This window comes from Petaurus breviceps, unplaced genomic scaffold (assembly GCF_028583685.1).
Source record: "Petaurus breviceps papuanus isolate PSGF00001 unplaced genomic scaffold, PetGlider_PUasm1.0 229, whole genome shotgun sequence".
NCBI lineage: Eukaryota > Metazoa > Chordata > Mammalia > Diprotodontia > Petauridae > Petaurus > Petaurus breviceps.
In genome coordinates, this window is record NW_027185903.1 from 33,192,002 (window position 1) to 33,216,340 (window position 24,339).

Consider the following 24,339-nt stretch of genomic DNA (forward strand, 5'->3'; position numbering starts at 1 on the left):
TACATCGTCTCCTCACTCACCCAGCTCTGTACTCCCCAAAACTATATGAAGACTGGTGAGCTCTACTTCAGGCCCAATTGACCCAATTTATTAGTTATGGCTAGCCTAACTAATAATTTGATCATGCTCAGACCTTTGTCTCTCAATTTACCTTAAATTTTTAACATAACAGTACCAAGACTGATACAATCTCTCAGGATGATGAGTTTAGTAGTGAAGAGGTTTCTTGGGATATGATGATGGTAGAGTCCAAGTCCAAGGAGTACAGCTGGTGGTAACTCCTTGCAATATGGCTTCTATCCCACCATTCAGCTAAAACACCTACCTCAAAGGTAACCATGATCTCCTTATTATTCAATCCAAATGTCTTTTCTTTGTCCTCATTCTCTGAGACCTTTCTGAAGTATCTGATACTTTTGATCCTCTCCCCTTCTTCTAGGTATCCTCTCCTTTAGATAGCCCAAAGCTCTATCTTGAGCCTTCTCAACTACTCTCTTTACACTGTTGGTGATTTCATCAGTTTCCATACATTCAACTAGCATCTTTACGCAGATGACTCCCAAATCTACATATCCAGACCTGAACTCCTGTCTCACGTTTCCTATTACCTTCTAGATATCTTCCTCAATATCCCATGAGCATCACAAACTCAACTTGTCCAAAATAGAACTCATTCTATTTCCTCAACCACCTACCATTCCTACCAATTTCCCTATTTCTGTCAAGTGAACCACCGTTCTTATAGTTACCCGGGTTCAAAACCCAGGAGTCATCTTTGATTCTTTACTCACCTTAACCCTCACCCCATATCTAATCAACTCCACCTCTGTGCTCACATCTGTCCCCTTGTTTCCCCCTAATCCTGCAACCACTCCATCCCAGGACCTTATCACCTCTTACCTGTTCTTCTGTAATAGCCTCCTAATTTGTCACTCCGTTCCCAGTCTCTCCCTTCTACAATCCATCCTCCACACAGTTGTCAAATTGGTACTCCCAAAGTGCAAGTCTGACCATGCCATTCACCCGCTCTAGCAGTTTCATTAACTACCCATTGACTTTAGGATAAAAGACAAACTCCTTTGTTTGGCACTTAAATAAAGCTCTTCACAATTTAGTCCCAGCCTAACTTTCTAGGCTGTTTCCTCATAGCTCCCTGTCATGTACCCTGTACATTCCAGCTGAGCTGGACTACTTGCTATTTTTCCTGTGCATGACATTCTAGCACCTTCTCAATGCCTTTGCACACTGGCTGTCCACCCCTTTTCTCCCCTCCCCCTGACCATGCTTGGTATGTTCTCCCTCCTTACCTCCATAAATTAGAACTTCTAGCTCCCTTCAAGGGCCACTTGCTTCAAGAAACCTTTTCTGATTCCCTTAGTTGATAATACTCTCCACACCACTATGTATTTGTTTTGTAGATTTCCTGTTATTTATCTATGAATAGTAGAACATAAACTCCTTGAGGCCAGAGATTATGTTATTTCTGTCTGTATCCCCAAACCAAGCATGATGCCTGGCACTACTAGGTATTTAATTAATTAAAAATAATGATGAGGATAATGAGGAGGAAGCGGGTGATGGCTAGTATTTACATAGCTCCTGTCATGTATCAGTAACTGTCCTAAGCACTCTTTACAAATATTATCATGTTTGTTATTATTTTTTACAAATGTTTTCCCACAAATGCTTATTGATCGATGGACTGATAAAAAAAAAAGGGGACCAGCTCTCATACACATCTGTTACTCAAGAAACATTTGCACTGACCAGAAAAGCTCCCCCATTTGGGAAAAAAAAGAATTGTACCTAACTACACCCTAGGCTCTCATCCCAGCCTCACTAATGATTTTGCTATGTGGTTTTGAGCAAATTGTTTAACTTCCCTCTGTGCCAGGTTTTCCATCTGTGAAATGGAACTGAGAATGACAAACTACCTCCTAAAGTTAAAAAAGAATTCAAATTGGTTTAAGGCACTTTGCAAATATGAATGCTAACTAATAACAGTGTCAGAAATGGAATAAGGAGATGTATGGGGGGGAAGGAGCACCATTCCAGGGTCTTGTGGTCCCATAGGAAGCAGTTAATTTAAGGGAATAACTGAATTAAGTTATGACAAGAGACTCAGATATGAAAAAGACCTTAGAGGTCATCTAGTCTAACCTCTTGTTTAACAGAGAGCTGAAGTTCAGGTTCAGACAGGTGAAATTGAAGTAGCTTGAACTATTTCCATTGGAAGTAGTCTCCTATTTCCAAATCCATTCATTTAAATGAGGTAAAACATCCAGTTCCTGATAGCCAGAAATCTAAGGTTTGGGGGCATGGTTGCTATTACAGCAAACAAATGATCCTTTAGCAAGTCAACAAGAGAAGGAAATATTCTACATTTGAGTCAGTTTCATCCACAGGAAGCATCTCTTTCTAAAATCCTCCTTCCTCACTTGTTCCTCTTCGCTCCTTCAGCAATCTGAGACAATTTTGCTACGTTGTACCTTTTGGATTTTTAAATAAACAAGGGTACCAATTGCTTAGGGGCAGCCAGGTGGCTCAGCGAGCAAGAGCACCGGCTCCAGTGTCAGGATGACCTGGATCAAATCCCAGGCTCAGACACTCAGCACCACACCCAGAAATAACTGGCCGTGTAACCTTGAGCAAGTTACTTAACCCCGATTGCTTTAAAAAAAAAATAAATAAACAAGGGTTATTTGGGAATAACTCCACAGTCCTAGCAGGTTGTAGCTAATCCTGGGACTCTAAATTTAGAGATCAGCTATAGTGTTATCCAAACCCCTCGTTCTAGGGTTGAGAAAACTGAGAGATGAGGGATCATCAAGAAATGACTTGTCCCTGGTTACACGTGTAGACAGTGATTTTTCAAGAAAGCTTCACCTCAGGGCCAAAGTCACTTTTTCATAAGTTGGATCTGGAATCAGGTCAGTGCTGGTCCCATTTTTCTGACTAGCAAAAGAACCTTCCAGAAGATCAGAAAATTCAGTATAAATTTAACACAGGCACCAACACAGTTCTCTTAAATCTTTGTGAATAGGTGATTTAGAGAAGGAAGATTAAATTATTTCTTGGGGACTTGGGTTAAAATCAGTGTTATTTGTTCCTAATCTAAAGTGGTCTGATGAGCCAATGCAGGGTAGTGGAGTGAGTGGGATAAAGAAAAACAAGGGGAAAACCCAGGTCATGTGCCATTTTCAGAGACTCCAGGCTAGGCATAGTAGCCAAGGAACTAGTTCTCAAATCATAATAGGATTTAGAGCTGGAAGGAATTTCAGAAGCCATCTCATCTAATCTAGCCCCTTTCTTTTTTACAGATGAGGAAACAGTGGCTCGGAGAGATGAAGTTACTTTTTTGAGGTGGTAAATAACAAAGTTGGAATTCAAACACAAAGTCTCTGATTCAAAATCCTCTGTTCTTTGTACTATTCCATCTCACCACAAGGTAGATTAGAGTCTTTGGTAGGTAGAATAGAGTAATTCTGTGCTCCAAACTACTTGCCAACTGCTGACCTCTTAGAATCACTTTGTGAAATGCCCAACCCTTTCTTAACAGACTTTGACAGGGCACTTTACAAAGCACCAAATATCACTTCAGACTTTTTTTTTTTTTGGAAGGGCACAAAATCTACTTGAGATATCTCATAGAAGATCTGTCTTCCCACTGCATTCCCTAAAACCCAGGAACCTTCCAACTGTACCAGACTATCTAGTCACCTTATCCTAAAATAAATTCAGCTGCATTATTAACTGAAATCCCCTATAACATCAGCTATTGGTCTCTGTACTAATCTCATAGCACCGTGAAGGACAGCACAATGACATAGAAAGAGAATTAACCTGAGGGGTAGGTAAAAACAAATCAGTCATGTGACCTCGGACAAGTAGTTTTTACTTTTTAGACCTCAGTTTCCTCCCCTGTCAAAGGAGAGGGTTGGCCTAGAGGAACTCAAAGCTCATTTCAGTGGCACAGATGCTGAATATTTTTCCCTTCTTGTTTGGTAGGCAAAGGAGGAACACACGTGTAGAAAATAAAGGAAGTATCAGAAGGCTAGAGATTTTCTTTTTTAATCTTATTTTATTGATATCTTTTGTTCTTAACGTAACCTTCATTTCTGAATACTCTGAATATAACCCTCTTTTTCCCCTATGCAGTAAACCATCCTATGTAACAAAGATTTTAAAAGAAAGAAAAAAAATCAGTTCAGCAAAACTAGCTAACACTTCAACTATGTCTGATAGTGCAGGCAGTATTCCACACTGGTAATCTCCCGCCTCTGCAAAGAAGAGAGGAAGATATATTTGAAACATTTCTCAGTGCTTCACTAGGGCCAAGCTTGGCTATTACAATTGCTCAAGGCTTAGATTAGGTGGGGGATGGGAGAAAGGAGAGGAAGGATTGTTTTGTTCTTCCTATTTACATCATTGTAGTTATGGTGTATATTGGTTTTCCTGGTTCGACCGACTTTCTCTGCATCGCCTCATATGAGTCTTCATTGCTTTTCTGACTTATTCATAATCTCCAAAGTAACATTCATGCACCACAATTTATTTAGCCATTCTCCAACCATTGGAGCTATTTTTCATATTATATATTTCTTTTTGTTTTGTTTTTGGGGAGGCAATTGGGGGTTAAGTGACTTGCCCAGGGTCATATGGCTAGTAAGTGTCTGAGACCCTATTTGAACTCAGGTCCTCCTGACTCTAAGGTCAGTACTCTATCCACTGAGCCACCTATATATTACATATTTCAAAAAGGTTATCAATTGGGCTCTTTGTGCTTACCAAACAAACAAATCGATAAGAATTTATTAAAGCATCTACTTTCTGTTCAAAAACTCCTGGATGGCAGGGACCTACTTGCTTTGTACCATTCCTAGCACCATAACATACTTAATGAACACTTTTTGATGGTAAGGATGTTGATAAAATTGAAGAAGAAAGCTTGAGTCATTTCTTGACTCTAATCTGTGCCCTCTCCCTTACTGATGTACTAACTCCCTTACTGATGTAATAATTCCCTCATAAATTCTGTAACTTCACAGAGCCTAGGACTATGATAAGTCCACCTACTCCCACTGACTCTCAAAAGTAAGAGTAACTTTGATAGCAACTTTTCTGGAAATAAACTGAATGTATACCCATCATATTAGGTCCCTATGCCCAGAAGAGAAGAAACACAGAGGCAGAGACAGGTATCCATGAGTGAAGCCCCTCACCCCAAAGGTATTCTGCCAACCCAAGCATTTTGCTTTATCTGCTTATCCTAGATGGGTCCATCTGGAAAAGTCTTTATCTCCATTTTTCTACATCTGTATGAAATCCCACTGACCCCTAGCATCAATGGGCCATCCAGAACAAGTTACTACCTGGATCCAACCAGCTGGCCAGGATTGTGTAGCCTACAGGAGTGATTTCACTTCCCCACAAGAGGCTGAAGGCAGGGACTCAGAAATAAGGTAGAGAGTACACATGTCAGTCATCTTTTTTTCTAAGAGTATATCCACTTGATCTATGTGTGAACTAGCAATAAGCCTTGTATTGTAGTCAGATCAATAAACTTACTTTGGGAGCTTTCTCGAGGTACCTTGAATTCTTCAAAATGTCCAGCAGTCATATTCTGAAATAATGACACCATAAGGCTACGCAGAAAAATAAGCCAACAACATATATAACCTATATCAAATTTCTTGCTTCTTAGGGATATGGGAGAGAAGGGAAGAAGAGAGGGAGAAAAATTTAGAATTCAAAATCTTATTTTAAAAAATGAAAGTATCCCCAATTGATAAATGGTCAAAGGATATGAACAGGCAATTTTCAGAGGTAGAAATTAAAGATATCTATAAGCATATGAAAAAATGCTCTAAATCACTATTGGTTAGAGAAATAAAAATCAAAACAACTCTGAGGTACCATATCTCACCGGTCAGATTGACTAAGATGACAAAACAGTAAAATGACAAATGCTGGAGAGGAAGTAGAAAAATTGGAACACTAATGCATTGTTGGTGGAGATGTGAACTAATTCAATCATTCTGGAGAGCAATCTGGAACTATACCCAAAGGGCTATAAATAATTGCATACCCTTTGGCCCAGTAATACCACTTCTAGGGTTATGTACCCCAAAGAGGTCATAGAAGTGGGAGGAAGACCTGTATGTAAAAAAAATATTTATTGCAGCTCTTTTTGTGGTGGCAAAGAATTGGAAATTAAGGGAATGCCCATCAATTGGGGAATGGCTAAACAAGTTGTGGTATACGAATGTAATGAAATACTATTGTGCTATAAGAAATGAGGAGCCAATGGACTTCATATTTACCTGGAGAGACTTATGCAAACTGATGCTGAGTGAGAAGAGCAGAACCAGGAGAAATTTGTACACAATTACAGACACAACGTATGTGTGACGACCAACTTTGATAGACTGAACTCTTCTCGGCAATGCAAGGTTATATGACAACTCCAAAAGACTCATGATGGAAGATGTCTACATTCAGAGGAAGAACTAAAAAAAACTAGAAAGAACAGAGTTTGAATGTAGACTGAAGCAAACCTACCTTCTCTCTTTCTTTTTCTTGTTTGGTTTTGTTTCCTCTTTCTCATTGTTCATTCCATTGGTTATAATCCTTCTTTACAACCTGACTAATGTCTAATGTGAAAGTATTTGCAGATCCTATACTTGATTGCATGCCATCATGGGGTAGGGGGGGAAGGGGTGGAGAAAATTTGAAACTCAAGGGGATCGTGGAACTTAATCTTGTAAACTAAAAGTAAACAAACAAATTAATAAAGAAAAAAAGTGAATGTTACAAATTTTCTTTACTTTTAATTGGAAAAAAATGAAATACCTTTTAAAATGTACAAAAAAGGAAATACCTATTTTTACTAAAAAATAAAAATTAAGTTTTTTTAAAAAGAAAAGAGAAAAAGAAGCCAACAAAGTGTCCAAAAAAGAAAATAAAGGCTGAGCTTGACCACTATCTGTCTTCACCCCAACTCTCCAGAACCTGCCTAAGATGAAGACAGTAACGAATGACAGATCTGAAGCAATAACAATAAACTACACTGAGAAGAGAGAGAGAAAGAAGAGGGGAAAGCTGAGCACAGATTGAAAACATATGGCAATCCAGACACTGGTTCATGTAATCCTGTAACTGAGGGCATAAAGCTTCCAAAAGTAGGGCAAATCTAGGAATAAGTAGATAGTTATAGCCACTTAGGAAAACCAAAGAAAGAAAATGTAAGACAAGTTGTTGGATAAATATTAAATAATGCTGACCCACCTCACTGAGCTGTTGCAAGGAGCAGATCATAAAAATGACTGTCAAGGTCACTGCAAATATAGAGGCACTCACCAATAATAAGAACATTAATAATGAGGGAGGACCCATGAAGGGATCCAATTCAATAAAGACCAGAGATGTTGAGCAACCACAAGAGAAATAAAGAAAACAGATATGGCTGCCCTGGAGGCAGTCCAGAAAAACTGTGACCAAAATACACTTTTTGCTTTTAATTTTCAGAAGGAAGACAAGTTTGCTGAGTATCAGACTATAAATACATATTGGCCAATGCTCCCCTGATTCTTCCCTTGAGGCAGCAGCTCCTTTTGAAATGACTTCCTGGACCAAGTGGGTGAGGGAGGTGAATGCTCCTACCCTCTTCTTTAGAAACCAAAGTCCATGACAAGAAGGCTGCCCTCCCTCCCTGATCTCTGACTCCAGGATTCAAAAGAACACTGGAGGGACTCCAGCACAGCGGTTCATTGCATTCTCCCATTCCTTGCCTTTGCCAAGTGCAGACAATCACAAACAAATGTTTTCTTCATGAATACGCTCTTCTAGATGAACTCTCTGCTCATTTAGTTGCTTATGTCTGTGTGGTTTGAGATGTGCTTTCTCAGTCCCCAGAGTGACAGGATTGTCTATGCCCATGAGGATGATGATTTAATGTCATAATTATCACAGGCTCCATGCCATGGGTGAGCCTGGACAAATGGAATGTTTGCTGGGGGAAAAGCATGTGCTCAAGTGAAGGAAGTTAACTCTTTCTGGAGAACCAGAACAGTTATACAGTTATCCCTTCCACATGGGGAGGGGGGAGGGGGGGTTAGGGACACAGTGGCCCTGCAATCTGGAAGATGTATGTAACATTTTCTGGCCCTCTCTTCATACCAGAGAAGGTCTGATTTTTTTTTCTTTAATTGAGTGTTTATAGTACCTTATTGTAAAGTTTGGGTTGATAGTATACAATACTAAACATATATTTTATGCATTTCTGAGTTTCTAATGTTTGTCTTCTGCTGGCTTTCGTGTGAAATCTGCAGTTTCCACAAAACCCCCCAAATTGTCTCATTTAATCTTATGACAACCCAGAACAAATCAAAACCATAATGGGGAAAGTTATAATGTGAAAGGGATAACTATTTTCTTTAAGGTACAAAACAAAGCTTATTTATTATTCATTCACTCCCCCTACCAATAAAATCATCAATAAGAATTTAGTAAGCACCTATATTGTTCCAGTCAATGGGTTAGAAGCTTGGCATGCAAAGACAAAAGTAGAACAGTCCCTGCCCTCCCAGAGCTTGCACTCTATAGTGACAGACAACATATACACATATAAGTATATGCAAAAAAAAATACAAGATAACTTGTATTTATTTTACCAGACATTCTCCTTAAACTTAGAATAACAGCATTAAATCTAGAAGGGATTTTAGTAGAATTCCAGTCCAGCCTAATAGAAATGACAGAGTGAGGATTCAGACTTGAGTCCTGTCACTCTAATTCGGTCCATTGCATTGTGTTGTTATTTTAAGATGCTTAAACAGTCAAGGTTCTTTGCCAGAACTGAGGGGTCCAAGACAGATGGGATTATGCTGAGAAAGTCAAGAGAGATCACATGAATATTTTTATGCACCTAACGAGACTCTAAGGCAGCCAGTTGAAACATGGAGACTAGGTGATGATGATGATGATGACGATAGCATTTATATAGCTCCTTAAGATTTGCAAAGTCCTTTACAAATATTATCTCATTTGATCCTCACAAAACCCTGTGAGGTAGATGCACTGGACTTGGCATCAAGAAGACCTGAGTCTCTTGGGGTGGCTAGGTGGCACAGTAAATAGAGCACCAGCCCTGGAGTCAGGAGGACCTGAGTTCAAATCCGGTCTCAGACACTTAACATTTACTATCCGTGTGACCTTGGGCAAGTCACTTAATCCCAATTGCCCTGCCTTCTCCCCTACAAAAATTAAAAAAAAAAATAATTAAAAAAAAGAAGAGTCTCACCTCAGACACTTACTAGCTGTATGACCATGGGTGAGTCACTTAACCTCTAAACTGAGATTTAGGAAAGATCATGGCTTAATCAGGCCAAGGTCCCCCACTGCATCAGGGCCATTGCCAGTCATCCTGACCTATGTCTTGCCACTGGACTCCAATGACTCTCTACAGCACAGTGCAGTTGATGATTTTGCACAACTCTGCTTCACATAAGTCCAATTCACTCACAAGTCAAGACATCATCCTCTTGAGGTCATTGGTCTTCTTCGATAATGAAGGATGAACCACAATCAACCTCTCTTCTTAACTGAATCTTCTCACCTGTTGAAAAGGCAATGATAATATCACCTACCTCACAGGGTTGTTGTATCAAATGAGATCATATGTGTAAAGCACTTTGTAAACCTTACGGCTCCATCTAAATGTTAACTATCATCATTGTCATTATCATTATTACATGACTACGCTGCAAGACAGTGGAAATGGGAGAGCCAGAACAAGGCAAGGAGGGACCAGTAAAGAAGCAAGTGAGAACAGGACAATCCTGGAAACTGGTGGTCATGATAAAACCAAGAGCTTGGGACCAAGACCACAGACCAGCACTGAAAATCAGAGTCAAGCAACCAAGAGCCTTAGCAGGCAGACAAGACTTGAAGGATTAGGCAAGTCTCAAAGGTCAGTCAGTTACCAGGTCACAAGTGCTAATACTGAGAGAGTAGATATATAGAAACTGAGATAAGGAGAGAAGACCATCAAAACATCAGAGGACCAGGTAGAGACAGAACAAGAGAAGGTCAGGTAGACAGCAGAATAGATGGCAAATATACCACACTGGCAGCAAGAAAAGAGCTTGAGTCAATAAAAACGTCAAAGACTTTATGAGCTAAAGATTTCCAACTAGAAGCACAACTTCTCTCTAAGTGTGAGCAGGATGTGCATCTGGCTAAAGCAAGAAAGGTTAAGTTTCAAGATATTTTCTGACAACTATCCTCTTACAGACAAGAAAACTCAGTCCCATAGAGGCTAAACGAAATACCCAAACTTGTATAGCTTGTCAGTGACAGGAATGGGTCTCCTGCTTTAAGTCCCATAATCTTTGCACTACCACAGGGCCTGGCACATAGTAAGTGATTAATGTTTATTGATTGATTGGGTAGAGAATTTTAAGTGTTGCTCCAGATGTGGCAAGATGGTTGGTGGGATCCATTGAGGATAACAAGGCCCACAAGAACACTTTTAGGCATCTTCAGAGACTTTACAGTCTTTCTGTCCTAGGGAAGTAACCCTGAACTCTCAAAAGCTATGCTCAAGGCACAGCTTCTGGCAGTTTCTACCATTTTGAAAAGGCCTTGAATATGGTCCAAGTAACGTATTGAGTCTACTTTCCAAAGACCAGCCCAGCTAAGAGAGAGAAGTCCCTCAGAAACAATGTGGTGACTTGGTGATGAATTCTTGGGCTATGGTCATCCATGACACAAAGATAATTACAAAACGTCATCCAGAACTGTATAAACTTTTTCTGCTTCTGCAGTAATGGTGGCAGAATAGTAGTAATAATAATCATAATAATAGCTAACGTCTATATACAGTTTGCTATGTACCAGGCACTGTACTAAGCACTTCACAATTGTTATCTTGTCTTATCCTCACAACAACACCAGGGGTTGTGGTTGAATGGAAGAACTGATTTTGCAGGTTCTCCTTGGAAAGGCAAATAAAGGTTTTCTCATAATATCATAGACTCAGACCTGGAAAGAGACCTGAGAGTTCTCTTTGAAATAATTTCATGAGACATTTGATCATCTGTTTGGTCATTTCAGTCATGTCTGACTCTTCATGACCCCATTTGGGGTTTTCTTGATAAAGATACTGGAGTAGTTGGCCATTTCCTTCTTCAGATAATTTTACAGAAGAGAAAACTGAGGCAAACAGGGTTAAGTGACTTGCCCAGGGTCACACAACTAATGAGTATCTGAGTCCAAATTTTAACTTAGGAAGATTAGTCTTCCTGACTCTAGACCCAGCATTGTGCTACCTACCTGCTCATATTACAATGTTTATGAAAGGTATTTGTAAGAAAAAAAAGACAACATCAAAGCTTATGAAACAATATTGTATGTCAGAGGCTGAAGAGTAAGGAAGGAAACCAGATTTTATTAAGCACCTGCTAGGCCAAGCACAGTGCTAAGCACTTTACCAATATTGTTTCATTTGTTCCTCACAACAACCCTGGGAGTTTGGTGCTGTAATTATCTCCATTTTGCAGTTGAAAAACTGAGGGAGAGAGAGAGAGATTAAAGGACTTGTCCAGGATCACACAGTAAATACCTAAGGACAAATCTGTACAGGCCCAGTCTTCTACCCACTGTGCCACCTAGAGGTAGAGAGATTCTATGGAAGATTCAATAAGAGCACTATATACATATACATACACACATATCACACATACATGTATACACAAGTATAACCATAAACACATAAATAAATATATATGTATGTATACACACACATACTTGTGTGTGTATGTACACACATACATACGAATACTGTGGTAAAATCTATTATTCTAGTTGAAACATATGGCAGGAAGCCCCACTGCACAACTAGAAATTCACTATTCAACCTAAAAAGACTGAAAGAGAAAAAAGCCACATTAAAAAGTCACTGAAAGCATTCTTGAGACTTAATTCCTCCAAGGGACTAAGGCTCTAACCATTTATATAGCTTTCCAGCAGTTTGAGGCAAAAAAGCCCAGCCCACAATCAATCTGCTTGACAGTCTTCTGAATTGCATTCAAATCCACCCACTCTTTATGGTGACCCAACCAAAGCTGAATCTTTGTCAACTCTCATATCCATGCTATTGTTGAGTAAACTTCATTCCATTCAATGTTATATGGTCCACAAGTGTCTCATTTCATTCCAATTCCAAGTCTGAATGTAGGACCAGACTGAATCAGACCTGGCCCACAATAAATGGAAAGAAGAGGATAGGAGAGGAAAGCAAAAATAAAAAAGATGTTAGAAAACATAGTTTAGGAGCAAGAAAAGAGAGACCAAAGGGATGTAGACTACAGAAACCTTTTGCTGATGCATTATGAACAGTTCCTGTAGGAAAAGTCAGGAGAGGGACACCCACCTATCAAGACACACTCAGAACTTACATGAGTGCACCACAAAACACTTTTGGCAAAAAAAAAATAAAGGAAAACTTAAATAAGAGTAAATTCATTACTCATGGTTGGGCCATAATAATATAATCAGAATGATGATTCTATCTAAATCAATATACAGATTTAGTGCTATACCAACCAAGTGGCCAAAGAGTTAATTTATAGAACTAGACAAAATAGTAACAAGATTAATTTGGAGTATTGAAAAGTCAAGCATCTCAGGGAAAATCTTGAAAAAAGGTAGGAATAAAATGGACCTCGCAATTTCAAATACCAAATCACACAGTAACACAATGACCATCAAAATTATTTGATATTGGGGCAGCTAGGTGGTGCAGTGAATAGAGTACCAACCCTGGAGTCAGGAGGACCTAAGTTCAAATACGGCCTCAGACACTTTACACAAAAACTAGCTGTGTGACCTTGGACAAGTCACTTAACCCCAATTGCCCTCCCAAAAAAAAGGGCAAAAAAATTTTATTTGGTATTGATAAAAAAAATATAAAAAAGTTGATCAGTGGAAGAGATTAGATAAACAAAACAGAGAAGTAATCATGTGTACTAGTATAATATTCGATATAGCCAGGGTATGGGAAGGAAATAAGCAATTATCAAGGACCTATTATGTGCCAGACACTGTGCTAAGCACTTTACAAATGTCTCACTTTATCCTCACAGCAACTCTATGAGACAGGTGTTACTATGATCCTTATTTTACAGTTTACAGATTTTTTTTTACAGGAGCAAACAGAAGTTTAAGTGATATGCCAAGGGTCACACAGCTATTAGGTATCTGAGGTCATATTTGAACTCAGGTCTTCCTGACTCCAGGTCCAGCACTCTATTCATTGTGCTACCTATCTTCTGGAGATAAGGCACCAACTGCTGAGGTAAGTTCCTAAATGGATATATAATTGACACATTAAAAAGTCATGTCACAAATAAATCAGAGAAGAGAAACAGTTGTATTTCACAACTATAGGAAGGAGAAGAATATTTAACCAAATAAGTAATAAAAATGATCATAAAAGACAAAATAGGCAAATTCAATTACATAAAATTGAAAGAATTTTGCACAAGCAAAATAAATGCAATTAGAATTAAAAAAACAAGTAATAGGAGCAAATCTTTTCAAAAAATTTCCTTGATAAAGGTCTGATATCAAAATATATATAAATATGTAAAAATAAGAGGTATTCCTCAGTAGTCAAAAGGCATGAATAGGTCATTTTCAAGAGAAGAAATTCAAGCAATCAACAATTATATAAAAAATGCTCCAAATTTCTAATGATAAAGGAAATTTGCAAACTCTAATCAATGCAATCACCAATTACTTGAGGGGAGGATCTCGAGGAGAGTTTTCTGAGCATCTTCCCACATGATATGGCAATGGGCCTTTTTTTGGACAATTGTCATATTCTTGTCTTTCTGAGTAACCTTTTGTTCCACAAAATCACTGTAGGAATTGAGGAGCTCTGGGCATGGCTGAGATGAACTCATGTTTATCTAAAAGGTCATCTGCTCCCAAATCTATCCTCCCCTCCAAAAAAAAAGGAAAAGAATTCCTATGTGCAAAAACATTCATAGTAGCTTTTTCTGTAGTAGACAGAAGCTAGGAACTAAGACAATGCCCACATTTTGTGGAATGGCTAAAGAAATTATGGTATGTGAATATAGTGTAATATTATTGCTCTCCAAAAGAAACAAAGAAATAGTTTCTGAGGAAATTGGGAAAACCTCTATGAACTAGTCAACATAAAGTATGAAGAACTAAAAATTTAATATATACAATGGCAACAACATTATAGAGAAAAACAGTTTTGAAAGACCATAGAACTCCAATCAGTGCAATGATAGATCCATCAGTCTAAAGGACTGCAGACAAAAGACAGTACCAACTCCTCCTGCCAGAGAGGTGATGGACTGAAAAGGACAAATGAGTCATACATTTTGGGACATGTGAGAATATTTTTGCTGCACTATGTATATCTGTTATGAGGGTTTGTTTGTTTTTTTATTTTTATAGTTCAGTTGGGAAAGGGGGAGGAGGAGGAGGAAGAAATAATAAACACTTGTAAAAATTAACTTTAGAAAAAAAGAAAAGGGGCAGGTAGGTGGCACAGTGAATAAAGCACCAGCCCTGGAGTCAGGAGTACCTGAGTTCAAATCCGGTCTCAGACACTTAACACAAAACTAGCTTTGTAACCTTGGGCAAGTCACTTAACCCCAACTGCCCTACCTTCTCCCCCTCCAAAAAGCAAAAAAAAAAAAGTTCTCTTAGAAGCCTTGGAAAATATCATAGGATTGGGAGGGACCTTGGACACAGTTTTGCCTAATCTTCCATCTCTATGGTCTTCTGAAGTGGGCCTATTGCTTCTCCACACAGGCCTGGGATGAGGTTGGTCTATACTTCCTATAAGCTCTAAATCTTATTATTCTATTCTTATTCTTAAATGAAGACTTAAGAATCCAAATTTTCCATTAGCACTCTTTGCTCCTTTGCCTCAGTAACCACATAGTCCTTTTCTTTTCTTCTATCTTGTTAAACTAGCCTGCTCTCCTTCCAACACTGCTACCTTATTTTGACTTCCACACACAAGGATTAGAGGAAGGCTGACCACAGTGAAAACCTCTGCCCCCCAATTTCTCCTTCTTCTTGCATCCTTACACTTTAGCAGCACCAGTGCTCTGGGCAAAAGTGCCTCCCACCAAGTAGCATGCTCACAGGAAGAGCTTATCACAGACAGCATCCATCGGGTAGATTATTTTTGGTGTTAGATTTAGACAACAAATTTACCCACAGCTAAGAACGAGAGAAAAGAAGCATAAGACCAGAGGTTTTAGTCAATATGCATCCAAGGAACAGAAATTAAGAAATATGAACTTTTTGCTTCCAACTTTGACATACAGCTGGCAAATGCTTTATCTGTCCCTTTAAAAACAAAAAACATAAGAAAGAAAGCAGAGACTGACAGAAAAATCTGAGGAAAAATGTCATAAAAAAATTTCAGCAAATTTTTTTAAGATTTCAAATCAGCATAAATTATTAAAGTGAAACAAAGTAAGGCTATACTTGATACTCAGTTAACCCTATCTATTTTCTCAATAAATTTTGCGACATTTAGGATATTTAACTAAAGTTTTCCTCTGGTGACATGGTCATCTTTTTTTTTTAAGCAATTGGGGTTAAGTAACTTGCTCAAGGTTACAGAGCCAGTTTTTTTTTTGTGTGGGTGTTAAGTATCTGAGGCCAGAACCGATCCTGGGTGCTCCTGACTCTGGGGCTGGTGCTCTTACTCACTGTGCCACCTAGCCATCCCAGACATGGTCATCTTTAAACACATAGCAAAAAAAGCTTTACCAAAGCTGCTTCAGCTCTTCTGAGCTTCATTCTAGTCATTAAAATAAGTTAATTCTCTCTAAAAGAGTGGTGGTGGTGTCTGACTCTTCATGAACCCAGTCATGGTTTTCTTGGCAAAGATACTGAAGTAGTTTGCCATTTCTTTCTCCAGTTCATTTTACAGATGAGGAAACTGAGGCAAATGACTGAGGTCACATTTGAACTCAGGAACTACTGACTCAATCCAGGCCCAGTGTTGTATCCATTGTGCCACCTATGGTTTATCCATATAATGTCACCAGCCAACAGAATCATCCAGAGAACTCCACCTTCTTTTTTTTCCATTTTTTAAATGCTTCATTCATTTCCACCAGATTTTGAGTTACAAATTTTCTCCCCATTTACACACCGCCCCCAAAATAGCAGTCCCACAGGATATCCCCTCCTCCAATCTGTTCTCTCCCATATTTTCTCCCATACCCCTTTCGACTTTTCCAGTAGGGCATGGTGGATCTCTATGCCCCAGTGCCTGTAGATCTCATTTCCCAATTACATGTAAAATAGTATTAATGATAGAGTATATATATATATATATATATATATATATATATATATATATATATATGTATGTATGTATGTATGTATGTATATATATAATATGTATATATATATTTAAACAATTAATTTTAAAACTTGGAATTGCAGATTCCTTCCTCCCTTGTCACCCACCATTACTGGGAAGATTAGCAGTTCAGTATATATTGTACATGTGTAGCTAATGAAAAACATTAACACAGTAGATATATTATAAAAGACTGACTATATTTTCCTTCCTCCTATCCCACCTCCCACTTGTTTTATTCTCTACTTTGATCCCGTACCTTTTCAAAAGTGGGTGCTTCCAACTTCCCTCCCCCCCAGCCTGCCCTCCCTTCCATCATGCCCCCTCTCATCCCCTTCCCCCCTATTCTCCTGTAGGGTAAGATAGCCTATTTAATGTGTATTTCATTCCCTCCCCGAGCCAAATTCAATGAGAATAAGGTTGACTCATTCCCTTTTGCCTCCCTAATCTTCCCCTCCATTGTAACCATTTTCCCTTGCCTCTTCTATATGAGATAATTTACCCCATTCTGTCTCTCCCCATCTCCTCTCATTATATTCCTCTCTCACCTCTTAATTTAACCTTTAAGTATCATTCCTTCCTATTAAATTGGTCCTGTGCCCTCTATCTATGTATACTTGTAAACATATATACACACATTCACATATGTATTCATATGCCCATATGCCCTCATATGTATAAATATATATGTATATTTCTATTCCCTGCAACTATTTTCATACTGAGAAAAGTTTAATCAGTTACAATTATTGTTGTTCCATGGAGGAATGTTAATAGTTCAACTTTGATAAGTTCTTTATGATTTCTTTTCCCTGTTTACCTTCCCATGCTTCTCTTGCTTCTTGTATCTGAATGTCAAATTTTTTATTCAACTCTGTTTTTTTCATCAAGAATGCTTGAAAGTGGGGCAGCCAGGTAGCACAGTGAGTAAGAACACCGGCTCCAGTGTCAGGATGACCTGGGAATCGTATCCAGGCTCAGACACTTAGCACCCACCCAGAAACACCTGGCTGTGAAACCTTGAGCAAGTTACTTTACCCCAATTGCTGAGGGGCAGCCGGGTGGCTCAGCAAGTAGGAGCACCAGCCCCAGTGTCGGGATGACCTGGGGATCAAATCCAGGCTCAGATAATTAACAGCACACCCAGAAATAACTGGCCATATAACCTTGAGCAAGTTACTTAACCCCGATTGCTTTAAAAAAAAAAAAGAATACTTGAAAATCCTCTATTCCACTGAATGACAATATTTTCCCCTGAAACATGATACTCAGTTTTGCTGGGTAGGTGACTCTTGGGTTTTAGTCCCAGCTCCTTTGATCTCCAGAATATCACATTCCAAGCCCTTCGATCCCTCCATGTAAAAGCTGCCAGATTCTGAGTTATCCAATTGTGTTTCCACAATATTCAAATTGTTTCTTCCTGGATGCTTGTAATATTCTCTCCTTAATCTGGGAATTTCGGAACCTGACTATAATATTCCTAGGAGTTTTGTTTTTGGGATCTTTTTCAGGAGGTGATCACTGGATTCTTTCAACCTCTATTTTGGCCTCTGGTTCTAAAACATCAGGGCAGTTTTCCTTGAGAATTTCTTGGAGGATGATTTCTAGGTTCTTTCTTTGATCATGGCTTTCAGGTAGTCCAATAATTTTTAAATTATCTCTCCTGGATCCATTTTCCAGGTCAGGGGTTTTTCCAATAAGATATTTCACATTGCCTTCTATTCCTCCACTTGTTTGGATCTGTTTAACAGTATCTTGATTTTTCATAAAGTCATTATCTTCCATTTGCTCCAATCTAATTCTGAAGGAATGATTCTCCTCAGTGAGCATTTGAGATTTTTTTTTCCATCTGGCAAATTCGACTTTCTAAGGCATTTTTCTCCTCATTGCCTTTTCAAGCCTCTTTTGTCATTTGATTTTATTTTTTAACGTGTAATTTTCCTCAGTCAGGCTGTTGGCTCTCATTTCCTAATTTTCTTGCATGTTCTCATTTCTCTTCCCAATTTTTCCTCCACTTCTCTTATCTGCTTCTTAAGGTTCTCTATGGCCTGTAACTAGCTTGTATTTTCCTTCAAAGCTTTTGGTGCAGGAGTTCTGACTTCACTGTCTTCCTCCTGTTCCATGCTTTGCTCCTTTTCATCCCCAAAATAGGAGCCAAATGTTGGAATCTTTTGTTTTCTTTGTTTCTTTGCCTGGTCATGTTGCCACTCAATTATTTGATTTTTGGGCTTTTTGCCACAGTAGGACTCTGCTATCAGACAGGGAGCTTCCATCCCAAATTCTGTGGTTTTCTCAGCTGCTGGAGGTATTAGTTGGGTGCCCTCTCTGAGGCCTCCACACACTCTGGCAAGCTGGACACACACCGCAGGACCTCCAGCCTAGACCACAATCCAGATCCAAGCAGGTTAAAGTAAGAGTGATTACCCTCAGACTGGTTGCTTGGTTCCCCTACAGTCTGCAGGCCAGGAGCTGAAGCTGCCACGTGGAGGTGGCTGTACTGCAGCCCTCGGGGGCTTCTCACCCCAGGGGCAAAAGCCGACGCACTCCCAACTACTGGTTCCAAATTCCACACTGCACTGACGTCTCATTGTGTGTTTATAATTCTGGAGACAACCACAGCTGCTGGTGATCTGGAGTCCCTCCAGCCGGCGACTGGTCAGGCCCACCCTGGGGCTAAAACCTCCGGCTTGCCAGGGCTGGGCTTGGCTCCCAGATCGCTGTGGTGGCCAATTCCTACCAGTCTTCTGGGTTGTCCTAAGTGGGAGATTAGCTTCTGTGTCATTTTGTAGGTTCTGTAGCTCCAAAGTTTGTTCAGAGTTCCCTTTTACATGAGTTAGGGAAGGTGGAAGCTGGAGCCACATGGAGGACCTGCTTCTACTCCACCATCTTGACTCCACCCTCAGAACACCACCTTTCATGTAATGGAATCAACCTAGGTTCTACCCTGGGTCCCCTCCATCACAGTGGCAAACAGCTTTGGTGAGCATGTGTCTTCCTGTTTTATAGCTTGCTTGAAATTAAAAATTAGGAGGTTATCAAACAAGGTTATTTATCTGAATTTTCCCCATGAAGTTTTCATCTTTCCCCTCTTCAGATACCTTGAGAATCAATCCTTCAACACATTTAAAATTGACTTACTTCCAATGAGAATCTTTTCTATATACATTTGACCTAGAGATGCAGGCAAAACAGTTTTGGGTTTTATGGGTGTGTGTGGGGGGGGATGGGGGTGCTTCCTGGAAAGCTAATTTGAAGATAACAAAACCCTTTCTTTTAAAAAAAAATTTTTTTGGAGAGGGGAAGGCAAAGCAATTGGGGGTAAGTGACTTGCCCAAGGTCACATATCTAGTAAGTGTGTCAAGTGTCTGAGGCCAGATTTGAACTCAATCCTCCTGACTTCAGGGCTGGTCTCTACTTACTGTGCCACCTAGCTGCCCCAAAACCCTTTCTTTAAAAGAAAATTAATCACAGCCACTGTAAGAGGCAGGTTGGCATAGTGAATAGGGAACTAATTTCAGTGCTATGAAACCTAGGTTCAATACTCATCCCTGATACACAGTGGCTCTCTGACCCTGGGCAACTCACTTAACCACTTAGTTTTCAAAGTCAGGAAATGTTTTAAAAATAAATAAAAATACAACATAGATAATGCTTATTTGTGGTTTTCTAAGTTAATGTACCATTTCTTGAGTTTGATACCACTGTAGAAGGCAACTTTTAAAAGTAGGAGTTGCATATGACTAATATGTAAATGTTTTGCATGACTTCACATGGATAATTGATATCATATTGCTTGCCTTCTCAATAGGTAGAGGGAGGATGGGAAGGAAGGAGAGAATTTGGAACTCAAAATTTGTTTAAATGAATATTAGATATTATTAATTTTTAATGTAATTGATTGATTAGAAAAATGCCAATTAAAACAACTCTGAGGTACCTCCTCACATTTATCAGATTTGCTAATATGACAAAATATAAAATTATGAATGCTGGAGAAGATGTGGGAAAATTAAAACACTAATGCATTGTTGGTGGAATTGTGAGCTGATCCAACCATTCTGGGCAGCAATTTGGAACTTTGCTCAAAGGGCCATAAAACTGTGCATACCTTTCATCTAGCAATACCACTTCTAGATCTATATCCCAAAGAGATCACAAATAATGGCTACCCAGAGTGCCATCTGGCCAAATCACATAAACACTCTTCCACTGAGTGAGCCCCAAAGCAACATGCTAACCTCAGAGTATATATATACTTCTTCAGGGTCAGAGGGCATCACAACCCTGTGACACTGCCTAGTTACCAAGTAACAAAAGGTGCGGGCCTTCCTGGAAAAACAAGCCTCCCCTAACCAAGTTTCTCTTATTGAGCTCCATGTGAGGCCTATTAATGGTCAGGGAAGATCTTCAACTTCCATTAACATTACAGTACTACAATGATAAAGGTGTTTCCTTATGGGGCATTTCCTAAATCAGTGAATTCACAGGTCTAATTTCTAAGCTAAACTTAGTCGTAGCTTTAATGCTATAAGGAATCTAACAGGCCATCATTTTCTAGAAGAGTAAACTGAAGTAGGGAGGTTAAGTGATTTGTCCAAGATCATTCCCATAATAACTGGTAGAATTTGAATTTAAACCCAATGACTCTAATTCTAAATCTAGCCCTCTTTCCACTGTATAAAGTGGCAATGACATTTTTTCTGCCAACCTTTTCTTTCTTTTTGATGAATCAAAGTAATTCATATAAAATCTTAAATTTCAGCAATTCAGGGAAATGTGATCTCATCAGTATGGTTACTCCCCCCACCAATTCAGGTCCTCTAGGCTGATGGTTATAGCCAAAAAAGTCATCCCCCTGTGACTGTTCTGCACTTAGTTGGTCCTTAGACAATAGACATGGAAGTCTGCCCATAGTGTAAGGTTTTCTAGTTCGGTAGGACTGGCAGCCTTTAAGGAACCAAGGTCACTTACCTGCTGAGGTAAAACATCAGGATCAGACTTCAGTGAGAGTCCATAACTTAGGTTTCTCCATCTAACACTGAGAAACTTCTGCCCAGGATACTAGGGCACTACACTTTTCTCTTCCCTACTTGGGGGTTACTCTCTGCTCTGTACCCTCTCCCCACACACACACACACTCTAAACCAGATTCAGTCTTAGAGGACCCTCTCACACTTATCAACCCATTAAATTCTCACCCAGCAGTGTGCTGGGTAAATGGGTATTTAACAAATAGGGGAGATCTGCATTATTGACATTTCTTCAATTACTTTCTTAAGTCTCAGAAATCAACAAAAAAATAAATCAAGCCATGTCAATTTCTGAGGTATAAATGCTGTCACTGAAAATTTGATAATCAACTCTCAAAAGCCAGTTTAAGGAGGCTCTAGCACACCTCTACCTACGCTCTTGTGTTTAGGGAACAGTTACTGAAGGCTTAGGTATTGATCATCGTACCTAGGATCTCCACAATGGGGAAAATTTTTAAAGTTACTCAGTATAGAAAAAATAAACCTAAAGGACAGAAAAGACTCATAGCATACTGTCAGAATGACTTAAAAACAGTATTTAGCCTTTTAATTTATAACCACTATTATACATCTTAGAAAAGTTGATATTTAAACTTCATCAGAATACAAAATAGTTTGTGGGAATACCAAATAGTCAGTCCACATTTCACCTCTGCTCTGCACTGTCCAAACAACTTCTAATACATGTCTTCTGCCAATCCATGCTCAAGCTTAGACCAAACTTCCTTCCAGTAGAAATTTTTCTCTGATAAAGAAGCTTCCCTTTGTCAATTCCATCATGTAGACTCAGTCATATTTTATAGGTATTTGAGGTGGTTGTGGAGACTTTCTTTCCTTAGAGCTATAAGAAATAAAGGGGAGGAGCAGGCGATGGAGACAAGATGGCAGTGTAGAAGCAGGAAATTACATGAGCTCCCCCACAACCACCCAAACTAAACTTTGCCTCTAAACATATAAAATATGTTTATAAAATATGACTTTAAACAAATTTTAGAGCTATATAACCCACAAAGTGACAGAAACAAATCTCCTGCTGAAGGAAGTGCAGCAGGCCTACAGGAAGGGTCCATCACAGAATGCTCGGAGCAGAGCACAGTCCTGTGTGAGCCATGCAGTTTTGGCCTCAGGACAGCCCCAACCAGTAGTGGGTACAGCAGACTTCAGGAGAGTGTATCATCAGCATCTGTGGCAGTTTCCAGACTTAACCCATTAACACCAAAGAGCAAGTAGGAGGTCAGTCACGAACTCTGTTGGAAAGGAAGGGCACCTGCTTCTGGAACCTGCTTCTGCAACTCCTCCCCCCCTCACCCCCCACCCCCCGGGGCAAGTGGAGGCACAGTGACTGCAGCTGGGATGGGAGAAAGACAACAAAGTCAGAACTCCTATATCAAAAGCTTCTAAGAAAAATATGAACTGATTAGAGGCCATGGAGGAGCTCAAGAAGGACTTTGAAAATCGATTAAGAGAAGTGGAGAAAAAACTGGGAAGAGAAATGAAAATGACGCAAGAAAATCATGAAAAGAAAGTCAACAACCTGATTGAAGAAAATAACACCTTAAAAGTAGACTAACTCAAACTGGAAAAGAGGCCCAAAAAGCCAATGAGGAGAAGAATGCCTTAAAAAGTCAAATTTGACAGATGAAAAAGGCATTTCAAAAGCTCACTGAAGCCTTTTGTGGGTTGGCAGGGCGTGAAGCAGCAGCACCATGAAAGCCTCGGGCACCCTGAGAGAGTATAAGGTAGTTGGGCGCTGCCTGCCCACTCCCAAGAGCCTGGTGCTGCCTCTTTATCACATGAGGATCTTTGCTCCTAATCATGTGGTAGCAAAGTCCCGCTTCTGGTACTTCATTTCCCAGCTGAAAAAGATGAAGAAGTCTTCTGGAGAAATCGTATACTGAGGACAGGTCTTTGAAAAGTCCCCTCTTAGAGTGAAGAACTTTGGCATCTGGCTGCATTATGATTCCAGGAGTGGGACCCACAACATGTACAGGGAGTACAGGGACCTGCCCACTGCTGGTGCCATTACTCAGTGCTACTGAGATATGGGAGCCCGTCACCGTGCCTGGGCCCACTCCATCCAGATCATGAAAGTGGAAGAAATTCCTGCCAGCAAATGCCGCCGGCCCACAGTCAAGCAGTTTCATGACTCCAAAATCAAGTTCCCTCTGCCATACAGAGTTCTGCATCGCCAGCACAAGCCACGCTTTACTACCAAGAGGCCCAACATCTTCTTCTAAGATTAGAGACAATGAGGCACCTGTTTGGTTTAAATAAATTTCTCAACTGGAAAAAAAAAAGCTCACTGAAGAGAATAATTCCTTCAGAATTAGATTGGAGCAAATGGGAGCTAATGACTTTATGAAAAATCAAGATACTATAAAATAGATCCAAACAAATGAAAAAATAGAAGGCAATGTGAAATATCTCATTGGAAAAACCACTGACCTGAAAAATAGGTCCAGGAGAGATCATTTAAAAATTATTGGACTACCTGAAAGCCATGATCAAAAAGAGAACCTAGAAATCATCCTTCAAGAAATTCTCAAGTAAAATTGCCCCGATATTTTAGAACCAGAGGGCAAAATAGAAATTGAAAGAATTCATTTATGGCCTATTGAAAATGATTCTCAAAAGAAAACTCCTAGTAATATTATAGCCAAATTCCAGAGTTCCCAGGTCAAAGAGAAAATATTACAAGCAGCCAGGAAGAAACAATTTGAGTGCTGTGGAAACAATCAGGATAACACAACATCTAGTAGCTTCTACATTAAGGGATTGAAGGGCTTGGAATATGATATTCCAGAGGTCAGAGAAAGAGAGGAAGAAAGAAAATGAGAGAGAGAGAGAGACAGAGAGAGAGAGAGAGAGAGAGAGAGAGAG

The 24,339-nt window shown here is 39.5% G+C and overlaps 1 pseudogene; it reads left to right on the forward strand.

Annotated features, from left to right (window-relative positions):
• Positions 1 to 23,134: 23,134 nt before the first annotated feature.
• On the forward strand, positions 23,135 to 23,718 carry LOC138167288 (large ribosomal subunit protein eL20 pseudogene; annotated as a pseudogene).
• Positions 23,719 to 24,339: the final 621 nt, after the last annotated feature.